The sequence below is a fragment of the Scyliorhinus canicula genome, chromosome 10 (assembly GCF_902713615.1).
Source record: "Scyliorhinus canicula chromosome 10, sScyCan1.1, whole genome shotgun sequence".
NCBI classification, from domain to species: domain Eukaryota; kingdom Metazoa; phylum Chordata; class Chondrichthyes; order Carcharhiniformes; family Scyliorhinidae; genus Scyliorhinus; species Scyliorhinus canicula.
Genome location: NC_052155.1, coordinates 6,403,903 through 6,427,805, shown reverse-complemented (window position 1 = coordinate 6,427,805; position 23,903 = coordinate 6,403,903). Strand labels below are relative to the sequence as shown.

General features: G+C 48.9%; 1 protein-coding gene across 1 annotated transcript in view; it reads left to right on the top strand.

The window, feature by feature from the left end:
- Positions 1-23,903, top strand: part of LOC119972209 (zinc finger protein 521) — a 505,048-nt gene that overhangs the window by 78,104 nt on the left and 403,041 nt on the right. The window lies entirely within an intron of this gene.

Sequence of the window (23,903 nt, the reverse complement as noted above, 5' to 3'; positions counted from 1 at the left end):
CCCCGGCTGGCGTGGTGCCAAAGGCCGTTCCCGCTGGCCGGCGGAGTGGTTAGGGGCAGCCCGACGCCGGAGTGGTTCACGCCACTCCATCCCGCTGGGACCCCCCGCTCCGCCGGGTAGGAGAGAATCCCGGCCCAGGTCTCAAGTGCTGTGTGCTGGGCCACACCTTTGAAAAGGGGTTTCTGGGATCTTGTTATTAAATTGGAACAGTTTAAGGGGGAAATTTATTAAGGGTTATACATAGAGTACTGTAGCTGTGTGGGGGATTTATGTTTGTAGTTGATAAAAATGCTTACTGTGTGTGTTTATAAATTGTTAACTAAATTTGTAGAATAAACTTTGGTTTTGATTAAAAGTGCTTCAGACCTCAGTTAAAATAACACCTGAAAGGCAGGTCCTTGTGTTCATCACAATAGACAATAGACCGTCGTGAGTCAGTTTTACCCTACTGATGATTAAGTCGGGCAGCACGGTGGATAGCACAATTGCTTCACAGCTCCAGGGTCCCAGGTTCGATTCCGGCTTGGGTCACTGTCTGTGCGGAGTCTGCACGTCCTCCCCATGTCTGCGTGGGTTTCCTCCGGGTGCTCCGGTTTCCTCCCACAGTCCAAAGATGTGCAGGTTAGGTGGATTGGCCGTGATAAATTGCCCTTAGTGTCCAAAATTGCCCTTAGTGTTGGGTGGGGTTGCTGGGTTATGGGGATAGGGTGGAGGTGTTGATCTTGGGTAGGGTGCTCTTTCCAAGAGCCGGTGCAGACTCGATGGGCCGAATGGTCTCCTGCTCTGTAAATTCTATGACAAATAAACAGTTTTAGGTCAGGTGAAAGCCACGATATACTTTGGAGTTTTCCAAACCCTGGCCCATAACACACCCTCCACCGCCAGTGCACAGTGGCAGCCGTGGGTACCAGTAACCAGATCCACTCACCAAGGCTCGTTTGGCAGCACCTTCCAAACCCATGAACCCCTACCACCTCGAAGGACAGCAGATACGTGGAAACACCACCACCTCGATGTTCTCCTCCACGTCACTCACTATCCTGACTTGGAAATATATCGGCCGTTCCTTCACAATAGCCACTGACCTCCGCATCCCTTGAATGAATAAAAAAAATAATTGGACACAATTCTCTAGTTGGCGCCTAATCAGTGTTTTATAAACGTTTGACGTAAATCCCTTGCTTTCGTGCACTGTCTGACTTTCTGCCTTGTGTCAGGTTGTGGGACTCGTTACCACAGTGATACAGGTGAATAACACACATATCTTTGGGGAAAGCCAGATAAAAACAATAACATTTGTGTTGTGCTTTTAACACAATAAACTGTCCTGAGATGCTTCACAAGGGCAGCAGGGTAGCACAAGTGGATAACACTGTGGCTTCACAGCGCCAGGGTCCCAGGTTCGATTCCCCGCTGGGTTACTGTCTCTGGGGCTGTTTAGCACAACGCTAAATTGCTGGCTTTGAAAGCAGACCAAGCAGGCCAGCAGCACGGTTCGATTCCCGTAACAGCCTCCCCGAACAGGCGCCGGAATGTGGCGACTAGGGGCTTTTCACAGTAACTTCATTTGAAGCCTACTCGTGACAATAAGCGATTTTCATTTCAAGAGCGAAGCCAAAGTTGACACGGAGACAGGTAAAGGACAGGTGACCAAATGCTTGATTGAAGAACAAAAAAGCTGGAAATATTCTGCAGGTCAGGCAGCTTATGTGGTGAGAAACCGAGTTAACATTTCATATCGATAACCGTTTGATCCTATACGGTACCACAGTGGCTAGCATTATTGCTTCACAGCGCCAGGGTCCCGGGTTCGATTCCCGGCTTGGGCCACTGTCTGTGCGGAGTCTGCACGTTCTCCCCGTGTCTGCGTGGGTTTCCTCCGGGTGCTCCGGTTTCCTCCCACAAGTCCCAAAACACGTGCTTGTTAGGTGAATTGGACATTCTCCCCATGTCTGCGTGGGACAGGAGGGAGAGAGGGATGGAAGAATTGGCCATCAGGTGATACTAAGCAGAGCCGGAAGAGGATTGGATTGGATTGGATTTGTTTATTGTCACGTGTACCGAGGTACAGTGAAAAGTATTTTTCTGCAAGCAGCTCAACAGATCATTCAGTACTTGGGAAGAAAAGGGAATTAAACACAATTCAAGAAAATACATGAGAATACATGAGAGGCCGCTGTGTACTAGCTGGCCAGAGTGGCTTGTTATTGGTGCTGGGACATTCTATGCCAGGGGTGGGCAAACTTTTCCGTGCAAGGGCCACATTCAGAAATTCACAATTTTAAAGGGCCGCATAGTATATTAAGTAAAATAATTACTTCACCCGGTTATGATTCTGGGCGCCTCATATAGAACATAGAACAGTACAGCACAGAACAGGCCCTTCGGCCCTCGATGTTGTGCCGAGCAATGATCACTTGGTGGGCCGCATAAAGACCTTTGGGCCGTAGTTTGCCCACCCCTGTTCTATGCAAAGTGATGGAAGGGCAGAGCGAATGTGGCACCTGGAACAGACTCGTCCCCTTGTTCGGTTAATGATGTGCGCTCGCGCAGTATTGACATTTCCACCGAGCCCGAAACATTTTCCAGGCCGCATGAAAAACTTCAATTTCCCTGAGCCGTTTTCAGAAAGTGAAGTGAACTGTCAGCTTTGCTGTGGATGGTTTTCGTGGCCCTGGTCAGCCTGCAGTAGCTTCTCTGCTCGCTGATGCATGTAGGGCATGTAAACACTTTGCAGGGACGGCCTGCACAGTGTTTTCATTGTCTGCAGGTGTACTTTCACCGCTTGGTTGGTCAGCTCCTGTCAGCTGCCTCCATTCGGTCCCAGAGCAGGCAGACTCCACGTTTCCACAGATGTTAACGCATTGACAGAACGAACAGAAACGCTGATCTCATTTGTGAACCTGTTCGTCTGGCGGTGGAGCCATCTCCCCAGAACCAGGGCGGAATCCACCTTCAATTTCAGCAGTGTAGCTGTGTTGAAAAAAAAGTAAATACATCGCCAACCAGTCAGACACCTTTCTTCACAACTGTGGGGTGCTACAGACCATCACACAGAGTTTCACAGCATAGAAAGAACATAGAACATTACAGCGCAGTACAGGCCCTTCGGCCCTCGATGTTACGCCGGCCTGTGAAACCACTCTAAAGCCCATCTACACTATTCCCTTATTGTCCATATGCCTATCCAATGACCATCTAAATGCCCTTAATATTGGCGAGTCCACTACTGTTGCAGGCAGGGCATTCCACGCCCTTACTACTCTCTGAGTAAAGAACCTACCTCTGACATCTGACCTATATCTATCTCCCCTCAATTTAAAGCTATGTCCCCTTGTGCTGGACATCACCATCCGAGGAAAAAGGCTCTCACTGTCCACCCTATCTAATCCTCTGATCATCTTGTATGCCTCAATTAAGTCTCCTCTTAACCTTCTTCTCTCTAACGAAAACAGCCTCAAGTCCCTCAGCCTTTCCTCATACAACCTTCCCTCCATACCAGGCAACATCCTGGTAAACTCCTCTGCACCCTTTCAAATGCTTCCACATCCTTCCTATAATGCGGTGACCAGAACTGCACGCAATACTCCAAATGCGGCTGCACCAGAGTTTTGTACAACTGCAACATGACCTCATGGCTCCGAAACTCAATCCCTCTACCAATAAAAGCTAACACACCGAACGCCTTCTTAACAACCCTCTCAACCTGGGTGGCAACTTTCAGGGATCTATGGACTTGGACACCGAGATCTCTCTGCTCATCCACACTACCAAGAATCTTCCCATTAGCCCAGTACTCTGTCTTCCTGCTATTCCTTCCAAAACCATAGAATTTCATCATAGAATTTACAGTGCAGAAGGAGGCCATTCGGCCCATCGAGTCTGCACCGGCTCTTGGAAAGAGCACCCTACCCAAGGTCAACATCTCCACCCTATCCCCATAACCCAGTAACCCCACCCAACACTAAGGGCAATTTTGGACACTAAGGGCAATTTATCATGGCCAATCCACCTAACCTGCACATCTTTGGACTGTGGGAGGGACCCAGAGGAAACCCACGCACACACGGGGAGGATGTGCAGACTCCGCACAGATAGTGACCCAAGCCGGAATCGAACCTGGGACCCTGGAGCTGTGAAGCAATTGTGCTATCCACAATGCTACTGTGCTGCCCTCAAAATGAATCACCTCACACTTTTTAGTGACCATTCGACCCAGCTCGTTGACCGATGCCAGTGTTCACGCCCCACGCCAGCCTCCCACCTACTCTTCGTCATGCTCTTTTCTTCTATTCCTTTCCCCCCCCTCATGTGTTATGGGCACCACGGTAGCTCCAGGGTCCCAGGTTCGATTCCCGGCTTGGGTCACTGTCCGTGTGGAGTCTGCACGTTCTCCCCGTGTCTGCGTGGGTTTCCTCCGGGTACTCCGGATTCCTCCCACAAGTCCCGAAAGACGTGCTGTTAGGTGAATTGGACATTCTGAATTCTCCCTCTGTGTACCCGAACAGGTGCCGGAATGTGGCGACTAGGCGATTCTCACAGTAACTTCATCGCAGTGAGCCTACTTGTGACAATAAAGATAATAATAATTATTATTATCCAGTCTCCAAATTAAGTGTACCTAAACTAGTCCCTTCAACCACAGGCTGTGGTCTTAAATTCCACCTTCCTGCTGATCTCTGGGTAAAGATATTTCACCTAAAGTTTCTCTTGAACTCCACTTTTTCATTAATGGAGGACAGGCGTTGCGTTACTTGTCCATCCCTAATTGCCCTTGAACTGAGTGTCTCGCTAGGGGGCGCTGCACCACCTGTCTGTGCCTATCTTGTATTGCTGGCCCCCTAGTTCTGGTGTCCCCCTCGACCTCTATGAAGCCTTTTCATAATTTTAAAGCCTCTATCAGGTTGTTAATGGGATGTAACTTAGATTGTTAAAGGTAAAGGGCATTGTTTAATGAAGTACCTCGAGCAATTGTAAGGAGAGACTGCTGGACCCCTGAGGGAGTAGGTAGGGAAGCGGATGTACGTAATGCCGCATTCTATAAATAAACCTGCCTCAAGAAAATATTTGTGTCTCATTCCATAGTTCACTATCAGGCTTGGGATTGGATTATCATAGGTCACCCCTCAGCCTTCTCTTATGCCAAGAAGCTAGCCCCAGCCTGTTTAATCTGATTTGATTTGATTTGATTTATTGTCACATGTACCGAAGTACATTGAACAGTATTTTTCTGTGGCCGAGGGAACGTACACAGTACGTACATAGTAGACACAAGAATAATCGACAGAGTACATTGACAGATGGTACATCGACAAACAGTGATTGGTTATAGTGCGGAACAAGGGGCCAAACAAGAGCAGCATAGGGCATCGTGAATAGTGTTCTTACAGGGAACAGATCAGTCTGAGGGGGAGTCGTTGAGGAGTCTTATAGCTGTGGGGAAGAAGCTGTTCCTATGTCTGGATGTGCGGGTCTTCAGACTTCTGTACTTTCTGCCTGATGGAAGGGTCTGGAAGAAGGCAATGCCTGGGTGGGAGGGGTCTCTGACAATGCTGTCTGCCTTCCTGAGGCAGCGGGAGGTGTAGACAGAATCTATGGGAGGATGGCAAGCTTGTGTGAGTTCACCACTCTGCAGTTTCTTGCGATCTTGGGCCGAGCAGTTGCCATACCAGGCTGTGATGCAGCCGGATAGGATGCTCTCTATCGCACATCTGTAGAAGTTTGTGAGAGTCCATGCAGATAGGTGTAACCTCTCAATTTGGGTATCATTGCAGATAGGATGGAGATTTAATGTAAAACAGATCCGATTTCTCCTCTCGCACGACCTGTCCTCAATAAACAGGAAGGTGATTTTGATTTTTGATTTACTCATTTATAAGTGACGTGCTTTCCCTAACTCCTCGGTTTGGAGTGACCTAACCCTCTATTAATAACCAGACAGCAGACTTGAGATGAGGTAACATCAGAGGCTTAGTTTATTTGTTTTTTCGGCCCAGCGTTTTCTTCAATAGTTCAGCGTCCCCTTTTTGCAAGGTGGGAAGCAGAACCGTGGGTCTCCCAACTGTGGCCAATCTTTGGGTTAACGTGGCCGTTGGGAAAATTGGAATTACGTTTCAGCAGTCAATTTTCCGTGGACGCCAAGTGGGTTCCTGGCATTGGTGTACAACTGGAGATCCAGTCCCTCTCCGAACATTGTGTGGGCGGACCAGGAATTTTGGACTGCATCAAATTGAGCTTTGCTTTTCAAATTGGAAAAATTGAACTTTTTCTTTTTAAAAAAAAAACATTATTCCACCAAAACTCTTCTTTTTGTTTCAAGAAGGAAAAACTGTTTCCATTGGCAATGGGGCCGGTAATCAGTGCAGCTCGACTTGAGATGGAAGGACCTGTGGAGAGATGCGCAATATTTTTTCAAAGGGAGATGGAAGCAGAGTTAACAAAAACTTTCAAAAAGGGACTTGGAAAAAGGAACCTTTTTTTTTTCAGGAGTGCCAATTGGCTATTTTTTTCAAAGTCGTGATGGGCCAAATGGCCTCCCTCGGTACTGTTCAGATTCTCTGATTCTTTAATCTTCCGTGGAAGTTTTGTGAGGGCCACGGGGAGTCCAACACGAGTTTGTAAGTCAAACGAAACGTAACTTTATATTTACACCAGAAGTTCGCTACTGGTCTTTTCTCCAGCTGGTACAAGAGGAAAAGCTAACGTTCGTGCCGCCCCTTATTGGGGGAGCTCATAGTCCACGGGGGAACCAATTGTCCCAACCCAGTACACAGAACAAACAGTGCAGAAGGAGGCCATTCGGCCCATCGAGTCTGCGCCGACCCACTTAAGCCCTCACTTCCGCCCTATCCCCGGAACCCAATAACCCCTCCTAACCTTTTTGGTCACTAAGGGCAGTTTATCATGTCCAATCCACCTAACCTACACATCTTTGGACTGTGGGAGGAAACCGGAGCACCCGGAGGAAACCCACGCACACACGGGGAGAACGTGCAGACTCCGCACAGACAGCGACCCAGCGGGGAATCGAACCTGGGACCCTGGTGCTGTGAAGCCAAAGTGCTAACCACTGTGCTACCACGCTGCCCAATCCAGTGGGATCTGCGCAGATTACAACAGGGTGGTATTGCCTCCTACTGGAGGGGCAGCAACAACCTTGCTGTATCTTATCCCAGGTATGTATCGGGATGATAGGCTGCTCAACTGTGGGAATAGTCGCAACTGAGGCGGGCCTTGTTCTATCTCTGTTGGGTACGTATGACAGGCACAGTAGCACAGTGGTTAGCACTGTTGCTTCACAGCTCCAGGGTCCCAGGTTTGATTTCCGCTTGGGTCAGTGTGCGGAGTCTGCACGTTCTCCCCATGTCTGTGTGGGTTTCCTCCGGGTGCTCCGGTTTCCTCCCACAAGTCCCGAAAGACGTGCTTGTGAGATGAATTGGACATTCTGAATTCTCCCTCCGTGTACCCGAACAGGTGCCGGAATGTGGCGACTCGGGGATTTTCACAGTAACTTCATTGCGGTGTTAATGTAAGACTACTTGTGACAATAAAGATTGTTATTATTACACCAAAAAATTTGCAATAGAATCACGAAATGGCAGCCACTGATTCTCGCTGTGCTGTTCTCTAGTCTGGGGGATACTGAATGCCATTTTCTAGTTGCTACAAAGCTGTATCGCCTAAGAAGTTATGTCGTGTCACGTAAGATTTGCAGCACAGAAATAGACAATTCATCCCAACAGTTCCAAGCCAGTGTTTATGCTCAACCTGGGTCTTCCCCCATCCTACTCTATAACATATCCTCCTTTCATCTTTCCTTCATGGATTGAATTAGCTTCCCATTAGGTGCAACTATACTATTCGCTTCAACCGTTCCCTGTGGTAGCAAGTTCTATATTCTGTCCACTGGGTGGGTAAAGAAGTTCCTCCTGAATTCCTTTTTGGATTTATTAGTGACGATCTTCTCTTTATGGCCCCAACAGCCTCCGCCACAAGTAGAGACATCATCATCTCTACATCCATCTTATCGAAGACCTTCATGATTCTAAGGACCTCTATCAGGTTACCTCTCCACCTTCTCTTTCTCGAACCCCAACCTGTTCGGCCCTTCCTGATACAGACAGATGGGAACCCCACCACCCGGAGGTTCCCCTCCAAGAACCCCGACTTGGAAATATATCGGCCGTTCCTTCACTGGGTGAAAATCCTGGAACGCCCTCCCTAACAGCACACTGGGCGTACCTACACCACGTAGACTGTAGCAGGTTCAAGGAGGCGGCTCACCACCACCTTCCCACGGGCAATAAATGCTCGCCAACGATGCCCACAATCTGTGAAAGAATAAAAGAAAATCTCCGTTCTGATGTGGTGCTTGCAAATTTGCTTTTGCACTCGACTGACCTTCCTCCACCTTGTAATTTGTTGGCCGGAACTCGAGTGCGGCCGAAACAAGTTCAACATAACTTCTATTTTTCAGCCCTACTCTTCAAGAAATCGAGCCAACTTTTTTCACATCTTCGATGGCTGCATCAACATGCGTTGCTATTAAATTTTGACAGTTTGTGGATCTCTACCCCCTGGACCTCACTGTTCTGTTCCATTTAAACTCTTACTTTTCCGAGGCGTTAATTCGGTCTTTGGTTCGGTTTGATATCATTTTCAGTAACGTATACATCCACAGAACTACTGAGGAAGTAGCAACATCAATTTGTTTTCCTAGCACTTAAAAGACCTCCCAAGACATTATATTCCAGAATGTCAGCTGGTGAAAAATAGAACTGCAGCCAATCTTTACACACTTTTATATGATTTTCTTTACACAGACATGCATTGCAAGTATGCACCTCCCAATCCAACATCCACAATCTCAACCTGTTTCTATTTGTAGGAGCTCAAGTGAATCCCCAGTTGATACCTACCAGCAGAATACAATTAATATACAAATAACACAAGGGAGCTTATGAAAAAACCCCAAACAATAACTTGTAAGTTATATTAAAAGCCTCTTCTCTACAAACTACAATAAAATAGTTACGATCACCATAGAGATGGATAGCTTTCAAAATAAAGGAATCGTCACAAAGCTAATGGAGAGAAAATTGTTGGACAAGATTTCACTCTTCAAAACTTTTAGTGTAACATACCAACTAAAATCAGCATTGTTTAAGCATGGCGAAGGATACTTCACTTAGTTGTTATGAAAACGATCTACCTCAAATAGTTACAAATACTCACATTACTTCCTGCACCAATGTTGGATAATGTGCAATCTCGCAGTCTTTCCAACATAGAACAGTACAGCACAGTACAGGCCCTTCAGCCCACGATGTTGTGCCGACCATTTATCCTAATCTAAGATCAACCTAACCTACACCCCTTCAATTTACTGCTGTCCATGTGCCTGTCTAAGAGTCGCTTAAATGTCCCTAATGACTCTGACTCCACCACCTCTGCTGGCAGTGCATTCCACACACCCACCACTCTCTGTGTAAAGAACCGACCTCTGACATCTCCCCTATACCTTCCTCCAGTCACCTGAAAATTATGTCACCTCGTGACAGCCATTTCCACCCTGAGGAAAAGTCTCTGGCTATCCACTCTATCCATGCCTCTCATCACCTTGTACACCTCTATCAAGTCACCTCTCTGTCTTCTTCGCTCCAGTGAGAAAAGCCCTAGCTCCCTCAACCTTTCTTCGTAGAATTTACAGTGCAGAAGAAGGCCATTCAGCCCATCGAGTCTGCACCGGCTCTTGGAAAGAGCACCCTACCCAAGGTAAACACCTCCACCCTATCCCCATAACCCAGTAACCCCACCCAACACTAAGGGCAATTTTGGACACTAAGGGCAATTTATCATGGCCAATCCACCTAACCTGCACATCTTTGGACTGTGGGAGGAAACCGGAGCACCCGGAGGAAACCCACACCCACACGGGGAGGATGCGCAGACTTCGCACAGACAGCGACCCAAGCCGGAATTGAACCTGGGGCCCTGGAGCTGTGAAACAGTTGTGCTGTCCACAATGCTACCGTGCTGCCCAAGTCATGTGGATGTGGTGTATATGGATTTCAGTAAGGCATTTGAAATGAAATGAAAATCGCCTTCATAAGACATGCCCTCCAGTCCAGGCAGCATCCTGGTAAATCTCCTCTGCACCCTCTCCAAAGCATCCACATCCTTCCTATAATGAGGTGACCAGAACTGGACACAATATTCCAAGTGTGGTCTGTCTAGGGTTTTATAAAGCTACAGCAAAATCTCGCGGCTCTTAAACTCAATCCCCCTGTTAATGAAAGCCAACACACCATACGCCTTCTTAACACCCTATCAACCTGGGTGGCAACTTTGAGGGATCTATGTACGTGGACCCCAAGATCCCTCTGTTCCTCCACACTTCCAAGAATCCTGCCTTTAACCCTGTATTCAGCATTCAAATTCGACCTTCCAAAATGAATCACTTCACATTTATCAAGGTTGTACTCCATCTGCCACGTCTCAGCCTAGCTCTGCATCCTGTCAATATCCTGTTGTAACCTGCAACAACCCTCAACACTATCTACAACTCCCTCAACCTTTGTGGCATCAGCAAACTTACTAACCCGCCCTTCCACTTCCTCATCCAAGTTATTGATAAAAACCACAAAGAGCAGAGGTCCCAGAACAGATCCTTGCGGGACACCACTGGTCACCAACCTCCAGGCGGAATACTTTCCATCCACTAACACTCGCTGTCTTCTTTCGGTCAGCCAATTCTGTGTCCAGACAGCCAAATTTCCCTGTATCCCATGCCCCCTAACTTTCTGAATGAGCCTACCATGGGGAACCTTATCAAATGGGGCTGGATTAGCACAGGGCTAAAGAGCTGACTTTGAAAGCAGACCAAGGCAACCTCCCCAAACAGGTGCCGGAATGTGGCGACTAGGGGCTTTTCACAGTAACTTCATTGAAGCCTACTTGTGACAATAAGCGATTTTCATTTCATTTCAAATACCTTAGTGAAATATATATACAGCACATCCACAGTCCGACCTTCATCAATGTGTCTCGTCACATCTTCAAAGAATTCAATGAGGCTTGTGAGGCATGACCTGCCCCTCACAAAGCCATGCTGACTATCTTTAATCAAACTATGTTTTTCTAAATAATCATAAATCCTATAATAATAATAAATAATCATAAATCCCTTTCCAATATTTTGCTAACCACAGACGTAGGACTGATTCGCCTCCCTCCAATCATCCGGTACTACTCCAGTGGAGAGTGAGGACACAAAGATCATCGCGAACGGCGCAGCAATCTCCTCCCTCGCTTCCCGTAGTAACCTCCCATCTGACCTAGTGGACTTATCTATCCTGATGCTTTTCAAAATTTCCAGCACATCCTCCTTAATATCAACCTGTTTGAGTCTATTAACCTGGTTCATGCTGTTCTCACGAGCAACGAGGTCCCTGAATACTGAAGCAAAATATTAATTTAGGGCCTCCCCGTCTCCTCAGACTCTAGGCACAAGTTCCCTCCACTATCCCTGATCGGCCCTACTCTCACTCTGATCATCCTCTTATTTCTCACGTAAGTGTAGAACGCCTTGGGGTTTTCCCTAATCCTTCCCAGAACACCTTGGGGTTTCCCCTCGTCTTTCCCTCTGCTATGTGGGATCTCTCTTTCCACTCAATCATTTTGGCCCTTGAGTTGTATTCACCAGCACCCGCATTCAATCCGATGTCCTGGACACGGTTACCACAGGCAAGGCACACTTCTACAAGCCTTCTCTCGCTTGGGTCATAATGGTGTAGATTCCCCACAGAGACTCTTCCCCCTACCCCTGTAAATGCTTTGCTGGACCCTGGGCAGCACTGAAACAGCAATAACTGTTGCCATTACTGTCTTCAGCCCTTTGCTCTTTCCAACTGGCACACAATAACACAATCTATGCTCTATTCTCAGAGACATGCTCCAACTCCAAGACTGCCAATCAGAAAACTGTTCCATTCGGAGAAAACCCTGCTCACTTCCTCTGTTCTGTATGTTCTGAACTACTGACAAGCTTCTCACCCAACCCCACTGCAAAGAACAGGAACTTCATTGCAGTGATAATGTAAGCCTACTTGTGACAATAAAGGTTATCATAAAATTAGTTTTCTATTTACCATTTGCTTCTTCTCCTGCTGTAACCCTCAGGACAAATAGGCATTTCTGGGAGCCGAATCTACTACTAGTAATCTTTATTTTTATCATAAGTAGGCTTACGTTAACACTGCAATGAAGTTACTGTGAAAAGCCCCTAGTCGCCACACTCCGGCGCCTGTTCGGGTACACAGAGGGAGAATTCAGAATGTTCAAATTACCTAACAGCACGTCTTTCGGGATTTGTGGGAGGAAACTGGAGCACCCGGAGGAAACCCACGCACACATGGGGAGAACGTGCAGGCTCCACACAGTGACAGTGATTCAAGCCGGGAATCGAACCTGGGACCCTGGCGCTGTGAAGCGACAGTGCTAACTGCCCAGGGAATATTCAGGGAATATTTTCAGAATGCTTCCCAGTTTACCTCGGCCTTAAAGGGGATAATGCACAAAATGTTGGAGAATGCTTTCCCCCAGACACGTGGGCAATCACAAAAGCAAATTTATCAAATATGTCAGACGTCCCAGACTTCAAATGGTGAAGGATTGTTTGTTGTGTTTATGAAATATTGGCTATTAAAATCTATTCATGGCTAATAATTAATCAACGTGAGCCACAAAACAGGAAGTCTGCACACCAAACAATTTAATCACTTCTGCAGTTCTTTTAAATCAGAATAAAGGGTATTGTTATCTATTAACCGGTGTTTAATTTAACCAGTGTTTGATTCCAATTAAAATATTTTTATAATGTTATTTAATTGGTACTCCTTCACTTGTTGCCAAATTGTTACAGTTACTGGTGGTGGTGTTGGTCCAAGCCAGCCCAGAGGATGTGTCGCTGTTTCCCGCTTTCGCTGGCTAGTGATTCCCAGATGCCATAGCCAATGTTTGGGTGCTAACGTGTCACACTGGTCGGTCGCCTTGCTCCAGCTGCCCTCGTGGCACCGACGGGGGTATGTGACCGTCTTCCATCGTGCAGACTTGCCCGACCCATCTGCCTGTGTCTCATTGGCACCAACGCATTTGGGAGCTCTGCTTTTGAGCGGACTGTCGCAGTTCTGATCTCCCCCCCCTACCCAGGATAGATCCATCACATGCTGCAGCCAGCAAAGGTGGATATTATTGAACCGCCTGTTAGCTGCGAGTTATCCATGTTTCACAACCAAGCGGCAAGGTGCTGAGAACCAGCGTCTTAACAAACCTTATATCGGTGTTGAACTCTGGGCTTATAATGCGTGAAGCACTTGCAAGTTTTCCAACAAAAACTGCTGACTTTAAAGGAATTCTGCAGATAAATTACCAATTCATCCCCATGGGAAAGGACTGCTTGTTCCCTGGTATTATTGCACTTGGGTTGTTAGTTCAAAACTGTGGCTTTTAGGACTAAACTTCAGTCTTTTTATTATTAAGCAGAGTCGTTTTTCTTTAGATAAAAATAGTTTCATTTGACAGGCAGTTCGAGTGCCAAACTGGTGCTGGGGTGCGAGGGTTCACTCGGGGCCCCGGGTTGCCGTGGCAGCACACACGTACTTTTACATGCATGTTGTAAGTCTGGAGCTGTGGATAGTGATGTCAAGGCCCCAATATTCACCCCATCAGCTCGCTGACCAGGAATCTCCCTCACTTTTATCTACCAGCCGCTGGAGTGTGATGGAAGGATGTTGCATCATTGACTTCGATATTTCTATATTTCGTGAACACTATTCACGACGCCCTATGCTGCTCTTGTTTGGCCTTGTGTAACCAATCACTATTTGTTGATGCATCACTGTCAATGTACTCTCTCGATTATTCTTTTGTCCACTGTGTACGTTACCTCGGCCGCAGAAAAATACTTTTCACTGGACTTCGGTACATGTGATAATAAATATCAATCAATCAATCAATCAATCTCAATCAGTCAGGTTGCCACGTTACGAACGCACCTTCCTTGGCCATCAGGCCCTGGCGTGGGACTCGAACCCAGAGCTCCCGGCTCCGAGGCAGGGATGTGAACCCATCGCATCCCAAGACCAGCTCAGGCTATTCGGATTATGGTATAAATCACAAAAGGAGATCTGGGGTTTATGAGTGCGAACTCCATTCTCATCGTGAAATTAGGTAGCAGAAGACCATTTAACTGATGTTCCTCATCCCCGGAATCATTCTAGTAAGCCTCTGCTGCACCTTCTCCAAGGCCATTGCGTCAGTGAGGGGCTCCGAATCGCACTCGACACGACCAGTGATTTATAAAGGTTTGTGCTGACCTTTTGTACTCTCGTCTCTAATAATAACGACGAGGATTCCCTCCGCTGCCCTTTTTCTTACTTGCTTTATCAACTTGGCCAGCCGCCTTCAAAGATTTGTGACTGTGAATCCTGGGGTGGCTCTGTTCCTGCGCCTCTTTAAAACAGTACCATTCAGTTCATATTGCTCTTCCTCACCCTCCCAAAGGGCATTACTTCCCAATTCGGCTGGGTTAAATTGCGTTGGCCGCAAGTCTGCCCATTTCACCAGCCCTCCTGAAGCCTTTTGCTCTCCTCCTCATTGAGAGTTTGCAGAGCAGATTTACCGAAATACTTCCAGCGATGGGGGATTAGTTACAAGGTCAGATTGGGGAGGTTGGTCTCTCTTCTCTTGGAGTAAAGGAGTTTGAGGGGGAGATTTGATAGAGGTGTGCAAGATCTTGACCATTTTCAATAAGGTGGAGATGGAAGGAGGTTCCCTCTGGCTTTGAGTGGGGGGGGCGCAATGTGGTGAAGGGCATTTTACCCAATGAGAGGTAATGACCTGAAACGTGCAGTCCCCGAGGGTGGTGGAAGCAGAGACAGTGAATGATTCGGAAAGGAAATTGGATGGGTATTTGAGGCTAATAGACCTGCAGGGCCAGGAGATGGGATTGGCTAGATCGCTTTGCAGAACTGGCATGGACTCGATGGGCCGAATGGGCTTTTTTTGTGCCATAAAGACTCTGACTCATTGTTAACTACATGCAAGCTCTGTGTCATCCCCAAGTGTTGCAATTATGTTCTCTATAACCAAGTCCATGTCATAAATATATATCACAATGAATGTGCTGTTGGTGGAGTGTTCCAGAGTCCACATTCCTGTGTCAACATACATGTTGTAGTCTGGAGTTTTGGATGATGATGGTCGCGGCTTCAACATTCTTCCCATCACACGGCTGACCAGGAATCTCTCCCACTGTTCCCGCCTGTCATTAACGCAGGTTGGACGGGATTTGCAGCTTGATAATCGACCTGTTCGGCCGCGTTATGAACGTACCTTCCGTGGCCCTCATGTCCTGGGGTGGGACCTGAACCCTGAGCTTCAGGCCCCGAGATGAAATGAAAATGAAAATCGCTTATTGTCACGAGTAGGCTTCAAATGACGTTACTGTGAAAATCCCCTAGTCGCCACATTCCGGCGCCTGTTCGGGGAGGCTGGGAGGGGAAGCTGCCCACTGCACCCCAGGACCTGCTGTTTGTCCAAAAACCAATTTCAATGTTTCAGATTCAAAAGCTTCAGGTTTGAATCTCGCTCCAGGGCTCGGTGATCGTGGAAGGTTTGTTCAGGACCCGGCCAGATAGGTTGAGTATCGGCCTGAAAAGGCATCGGAGGGAATCCATTCTTTGTTCAACGGGATCTCCTTCCGGGACTGCAGTCTTCAAATATCTTCCTGACCTTTCCTGCTGCCCACCGCCTTCTCCACCAACTCTCCCCTCTTGGTCCCAATAATCATTGACAAAGGGGGCAGAGTGAAGCAAAGGAGGAAAACAAGAACGACAGTCTTGGGCCTGGCACATCCTCACGATACCCCAAGGCATCTCAACAGCCAATGAGGTGCTCTGTTGAAGTCTAGCCGCTCTGGTGCTGTGAGAAACAAGATGCCAATTGATGCACACCAACCAGCAATATGAAAGTGAACACACACAGGGCAGGATTCTTCCTCCCTGCCTGCCCGCCCGCCGCGGGCCGGGCGCGGACCGTGGGACGGTCCGTTGTCCTTGCTCCGGAATCTCTGATCGCGGGGCGGGCGCGGCCAGAGAATCCCGCCCACAGTCTTATTTTTTAAATGTTGATGTCGTGGGTGGTGGATATCAACGTTGGCCAGGGAGAACTCTCCCTGTACCTCTTCAGAACACTGCCATGGGATATCGCGTACGTCCTGCGAGGGTAGACGAGACCGCGATTTGACGTCTCCGTTCGAGGCGGGGGAGATGACCAGTCGTGTTTTGTCCTTGCTGGTTTAAATTGGTCCGGAGTGACTATGACCAGATGCAATATACACGATAGGCTAGCTGAGCGCATCGGCGCCACCTGCTCTTATTACCCCACAACTAATCCCGCTCCTGAAGATTTTGTGTTAAATCTCCAGCTGTACTAATACCGTTAGAAGCTTTGAGCACACTGAACCCGTTACTTTCTTAAAGAACGTAAGCATTAGGACTAGAAGTAGGCCTTTCTTCCCCATGAGCTTCCTCCGTCATCCAATAAGATCACGACTGATCTTCTACCTCATCTCCACTCTCCACCCGATCCCCTTGATTCTCTTGGTCTGCACAAATCGATGGATCCCTGTCTTTGATATACTCGGTGACAGAATGCCCATGGCTTTCTGGGGTAGAGAATTTGCCACACGCCAAACTGACTTGGAAATGTATTGCCTATCCTTCACTGAGTTTGGCTCAAAATCCTGGAGCTCTCTTCCTAACAGCACTGGGGGTGTACCTACATCACGTGGACGGCAGCGGGTTCAAGAAGGCAGCTCAACACCAACCTTCTGAAGGACAATTAGGGATGGGCAATAAATGCTGGTGTATCCTGTGGATGAATAAATTTTAAAACCAGATTTGTAACTCTCTGGTTGAAGAGATCTATCCTCATCTCTGCAATGGCCAAGTGTTGCACTGTTGGAGTTGCCACCTTTCAGATGTTACAGCCTGGGCCCCATCTTTTGCCCATTGTGGATGTAAAGGATCCCTTGGAGCTATTTTTGAAGTAGTGTGGGTGGGGTGGGGGGGGGGGGGGGGGGGGGGGGGGAGTTCTCAGTTCTTCTGGCCAACAATTGTCACTCATAGTTAGTTGAGCGCTTGAGCATTGCTGACAAAGGAGTCACCTTTGGCCTTTGAAATTTGGCATTCTTGTGCTTGCTCTGATGAGTGCAAGATGCAAAGCTTCGACAACATGTCTCCCTTTCTAGGAATATTCAAATTATTGCTCGACCAACATCACTCTGAAAGAAACGGGTTACTTGGTGATTGTCACGTTGCTGTACGTGGGATCTTGCTGGGTGTAAATTGGCTGTGGTGACCCCTTCATTATAAACAATGGCGAAAAGTATTTTTGAGAAGTACTTCATTGGCATAAAGCACTTTGAAGCATCCTGGAAGGGTAAGAGCTGGATCACCTAATAGTTTCTGATCAGCAACGGATAGATGTTTGTCAGCGAGTGTCTTTTTAATTTTTAAAAATATTTTATTGAAGCATTTGTAATTTTCATATTTCTAAAACAACCACGCGGGTTGATGCACAAAATACCCCCTAAAATAACAACAAACAGTAAACCACGTATCCCTCTTCTCCCACCCTGTCCCCAATTACCCGGATACTAAATTCCCTGTGCTTATTTAACATTACCATGCCCCCTGTTTTCCTCCCCCCCCCGCCCCCCCCTATCCCTTTCCCCCCCTTACTGCTGACGTTCAGTTTTTGTTAAAGAAATCGATGAACGGCTGCCAACTCCGGGCGAATCCCTGTATTGATCCTCTCAGAGCGAACTTGATTTTCTCCAGACTGAGAAACCCGACCATGTCGCTGACCCACACTCCTGATTTCGGGGTCTCCGAGTCCCTCCATCTCAGCAATATCCGTCTCCGGGCCACCAGGGAGGAGAAGGCCAGAATATCGGCCTCCCCCCCCCACCCCTCTTTGCCCCCGGATCTTCCGACACCCCAAATATTGCTAATTCTGGACTGGGAGTTACCCTACCGTCCAGGACTTCTGACATAACGTCTGCAAATCCCTGCCAGAATTCCCTCATTTTCGGACGTCAGCGAGTGTCTTTAGGGATGTGTAGACCAGACGGAATGAGCAGAGATCAGCTGAGATCTCGATGAATGGTAGAATTAGCTCTGTGGGCTGAATGGCCTCCTCCTTTTTCTCTGCTTCTCTAGTGGGAAGGCCAGTGTCGAGTGTATAAACGCGGTGCACTCCTCCCTCGCTCTGAGACACCGATGCTGATGATAGCGCCCTAGATTACAGCCTTCGCTCAGTAGCTCTGCACACGCAAGGCAGGGAGCAAATTAGCGCTGCGTGCCCAATATTGTTAATTTGGTATTTTTTTCGTCCTGTTTTTTGAAGGAAGTATTATTCAAATTTCTTTGAGCTTTGAAGTTCCGGGAGGGAATTGGATAGATTCTTGAAGGGGGAAACATTGGCTGGGCGAGGGGGGTAATGGGGACCACCGAGATAGGCAGGTCTTTCAAGGAGCCAATGCAGGCACAGCGGATGCTCCTGCGGCCCTCCCCTGCCGAAGACGTTGTCCGAATTGATTTGCAAGACGCTGTTTCATTGCTTGGCTGAAAAACGATAAACTGAATTTTTATTACCTCCTGACTTGTGAAGCCGGCGTCTGAGTGGGTGTTAAGATTCTCTGGGCTGCAATATCTCCCAAAACCCGACTATCTGGCAATAATGTAAGAAGCATTGCCAGCCCATCGCCTGGGATCTCGCTTATTTGTTTACAGAAATATCACTGATGAAAACATCAAAAGTTCTAATTGTTAACCCTTTCACCCCGCTTGGTGTCACAGACTCTGCAAACGTCTGTTTCTCTCTCTTTCGTCACCCACCCCTCCTCCCCCCCATCCTCGTTGCATCCGCCATGCCAACAGGCCACCCAGAACTCCAGTCAGCGAGTAGCTGACCTATTGTCGGGCCTAGGGAAGGCATGAGAATGGCCTCATGGCCCCTGCCCCCAAATTGCGGTGTCGGTTAATGTATTTTAGAAAGAAATGTAGAGCACCCATTTCATTTTTTTCCAATTAAGGGAGGCAATTTAGCGTGGCCAGCTCACCTACCCTGCGTATCCTTTTGGGGTTGTGGGGGTGAGACCCACGCAGACACGGGGGAGAATGTGCAAACTCCACACGGTCAGTGACCTGGGACCGGGTTCGAACCCGGGTCCTCGGCGCCCTGAGGCAGCAGCGCTAACCACCGTGCCGCCCCAGGTCAGTGTATTTTTATGAGATTGTGCAAAGAAAATACATGAAATCCAGAGACGCACAAAGTGATGCAACGTAGGAAGCCATTCGGCCCCTTCACATCTGTGCCAGCTGTTTGTAGGAGCTATGCACTTGGTCCCATTGCCCCTCCCCCTCCCACCCGCCCTTTCCCCGCAGAATGTCTTGTATTTACACAACCCCCTTTTGAATCTGCTTCCACCGCCCTTTCCGGCAGGACCTTCCAGATCACAACCTTCCAGATCACAACAACTCGCTGTGTTTGTAAAGTACAAAGGGGCTGGATTCTCCGATTCTGAGACTAAGTGCTGATGCCAGTGTGGGAACGGTGGCGTTTTACGACCAAAAAAAGGGCGCAAAAAGGCCGCTGATCCGCTGTCTGGTGGGGGGCCGGCAGGCATGCAACGTAGAGACCCCAGTTCTAGCTGCGCATACGGCCGGGGAATTGCCGGGTCCGTGACTGCACATGCGCACGGCGGAGGGGGGGGGGGGGGGGGGAGCATCGCGAAAGCGGCGCCGCCCCCAATTTTGGCGCCAACATGGATTCTCTGACCGATCGGCGAAGGCCGATTTAGGCGTCGGAGATCAGACAATCCCACCCGATACCTCCCTCTCTGGTTCTTTTACCAGTGATGTGAAATCTGTGTCCCTCTGGTTACCCCCCCCCCCCCCCCCCCCCCCCCCCCCCGGGCCACTGAAAGAAGATTCTCCCTTTTGAACGCCTCAACTAAATCTCCCCATAACTTTGTCTTGCTTCTCCCAGTCCCTCCGCGTGACTGAAGCCTCTGGTGTCCTGTGGCGCTTCATAAACTGTCGCTTCAGCATCCTGTGGACTGACGGATTACTCTTGATGCCATTTGTACGAAGTAAAGCCAAGTGATTAATTTGGCGGCAATGGGGGGGGGGGGGGGGGGGATATACAGTTGGCCGGTGGTGGAGTTGGGAGATCGAACATGGCGCGTTTGAGGGAAAGCGCACACGTTTTGGGAGTAAATGCTTTTTCATCCATCCAGGGGGGACTCTGGGTTGAAGAAAAATGTTTTCAAACTGTGCCATTGATTGACATCCGGAAGGAAAGCAGTTGTGTGTGTATTGCGTTTTTAGCACACACCAATCATCTCGAACACGGAGACACCACCTCAGCATTCGGGGCTGTCTGATTTGGACTATGATGAGGAGGAATGTTGTGAATCTTTGGAATTGTCTAGCCGATTCCTGGAGGCTTCAGTCCCGGCTGAGATTGATAAATATTTGGACACCACAGGATGGAGGGATACCATAGGATGGTGTTTTTCAAACTTTTTTTTCCGGGGACCCATTTTTACCAAATCGGCCGACCTTCGCGACCCACGCCGGCCGACCTTCGCGACCCACGCCGGCCGACCTTCGCGACCCACGCTGGCCGACCTTAGCGACCCACGCCGGCCGACCTTAGCGACCCACGCTGGCCGACCTTAGCGACCCACTCCGGCCGACCTTAGCGACCCACTCCGGCCGACCTTAGCGACCCACTCCGGCCGACCTTAGCGACCCACTCCGGCCGACCTTAGCGACCCACTCCGGCCGACCTTAGCGACCCACTCCGGCCGACCTTAGCGACCCACGCTGGCCGACCTTAGCGACCCACGCCGGCCGACCTTCGCGACACACGCCGGCCGACCTTCGCGACCCACGCCGGCCGACCTTCGCGACCCACGCCGGCTGATCTTTGCGACCCACGCCGGCCGACCTGCGCGACCCACGCCGGCCGACCTTCGCGACCCACGCCGGCCGACCTTCGCGGCCCACGCCGGCCGACCTTCGCGAACTCATAATTTTCTCTTAACTTGTTTGTTGCTGACAAAAATGGAGGAAATGGTTTTGGGTCCCTTTAAAAAAAGGCTATGACTATATAAAAACAAACGCGGCCGCACTGCACATGCCTGCCGGATCGTCGGTGCACAAGTGCATAATTTTCGGGCACGCATGCGCAGTGCGGCTGAATTTCCTAATCTGTTCCTGGCCACTTTGAAGGCTGCTCGTCGCCGGAATTATTAAAAGCCGGCTGTTGTGCGCGTTCGGGAGCGCCGCGATTGTCAGCTCTGCGACCCTCCCGACGCCCGCCCGCTGTCCACCCGGTGGGTCCCGCCCCGAGCCTGACAATTCCTGCCATAGGATATGGGGGATACTAGAGATTATGCTGGTAAAATGGACTCAACACAGAAGATCAGCAATCGTTATATTGAGCGGTGAAGCAGCCTCGAGGGATGGTATGACCACCTCCTGCTTCTATTGCTTGTGAATACATCTTGGAGATTAATCCTGGGAAAGCTTTGGTCCGTGCAGATCTTTGGAGATGGTTTTATGTTTGCAGTTGAAATAATAAAACCAATTTGAGATTTTGTCTTTGCGGATTTTCTTTTTGAACGGGTTTGTAATTTTACTGGAAAGAGCAAGCGGAGGGAATCTTTCCCTAATTTCTGTTGTCGTGAGTGGGCGGCCGGGGAGGGGGGGTGGGGGGGTGGAATCCACTGCCCCGTCTGGTTTTCTGTCTCTCTCCCTCTCCTCCCTCTCTCTCTCCCTCTCTATCTCTCACTATCTCTCACTCTCTCGGCCTCTCTATCTCTCTCCCGTGTCTCTGCCTCTCTCGCTGTCTCTCCCTTTGTCTCTGTCACTCACCCTCCCCCTGTCACACACTCAGTGGCACTTTGTTTCTCTCTCTCTCTGTCACTCTCTCTGTCAACCTCTGTCCTGTCTCTCTCTCTCTTTCTGCCTCTGTCAATCTGTCTGTCTCTCTCTCCCACTCCTGTCTTTTTGAGTGAAGACATTCACCCATGTCCACATGGACAGTGACCCAGGGCCGGGATTCGAACCCGGGATCTCGGCGCCGTGAGGCAGCAGTGCTAACCCACTGCGCCACCGTGCCGCCCTCTCACACCAACCCCGAGACAGAAGCGTCCTTGGGGATGATTTTTGTTAAAGCTCCGTTCAAGGCGCTATAAAGCAATGTGGTTGGTTTGTTTTTCCAAGGTTTGTGCTGCTCTGAGATCCATAGAATGTGAAGCTGCTCAGAGCGTGAGCCTTTCCCCTGTCAGTCACAGAATGGCTGCAAAACACAGGAGATGAGCCATTTCCTCGCTTCATGAATGACGAGCTTTGAAAGGGACTCCTCTTTTCTTTTTAACATGAGTTTAAGTACAGTCTGCCTCTCAAAGCCACCATTAGGCACTCTGGGGACTCTGCCATGTATATTTATTTTGACAATTTTTCTTTTTACTTAAAATCCCTACTTGTAACATTTAGTGACAGGATCTTTTTTTAACAATGGGACTTTTTTACATTTTTATTATTCATTCATGGGATGTGGGCATTGCTGGCTCAGCCAGCATTTATTGCCCATCCCTAATTGCCCCCTGCGAAGTGGTGGTGAACCGCTGCAGTCTATGGGGTGTAGGTACACCCACAGTGCTGTCAGGGAGGGAGTTCCTGGATTTTGCCCCAGCGACAGTGAAGGAACAGCCGATATATTTCCCAGTCAGGATGGTGAGTGACTTGGAGGGGAACCTCCAGGTGACGGGGTTCCCAGGTATCTGCTGCTCTTGTCCTTCTAGATGGCAGAGGTCAGCCAGGATCTCTCTCTTTGCCCCCAAAGACAGCTTAGTCCTTTTACTCATTGGAGAGGAGCGGGAGGTGATCTTATTTGAAAGTATAAGATTCTGAGGGCGCTCGACAGGGGATAGAGTTCTCCAGAAATTGAAGATCCATCCAAAGGCCACCCTGGAGAAAAAACATCCGGACATTAAAAAAATAATGGTTTTATTTTTTTTTAACATTTTCTTTGAATGTTCTCTTTACCAGACCTGAAAATATTGAAAATGTGGGAAAAGGTTGTTTGGCTGACAGTCGAACATCGTCCAGTGGAGTAATGACTCTTATTACTCTTTATTGGCGCAAGAAGGCCGTGCGTCACAAGCATGGGTGTGTTGGGCAACTAGTGGCTTGAACGTGGGAGCGAGTTGTGGTCTAACCTCCAGGAATGTATTTGATCAGAGTTGGCAACCCAATGCTGGGAGATAGTTCCAATACAGCACATGAATAGGCCCTTCGGCCGTCCAAGTGGATCAATTCTAGAACGGTGTGGGGTGGGGGGGGGGGGGTTGATCGTTTAAATATAAGGAGCCACCCATTTCGGGTGAAAATGAGGAGGAATTTTATCTCTTGAGAGCTGTTAATATTTGCAATTCTGTACCCAGCGAGCAGTGAGGCTGGGTCATAGAATATATTCAAGACTGGGTTAGACAGATTTTTAATCAACAAGGAAGTCAAAGGTTACGGGGGGGGGGGGGGGGGGGGGGGGGGGGGGGGGGGTGGTGGTTGAGGGGGGGTCATCCCTGCGGCCTGATTGTCCAGTCCTGTCGGAATGTTATGTCTCAATCAAATCCCCCCTCATTCCTCTGAATTCCGGTGAATGCGGGTCCAGTCGACCCAATCTCTCCTTTGTCTTTGAGGCCATGGCTTCTCGAGGGCAATTGGGCATGGGTACTAAATGTCGGCCTCGCCAGTGATGCCACA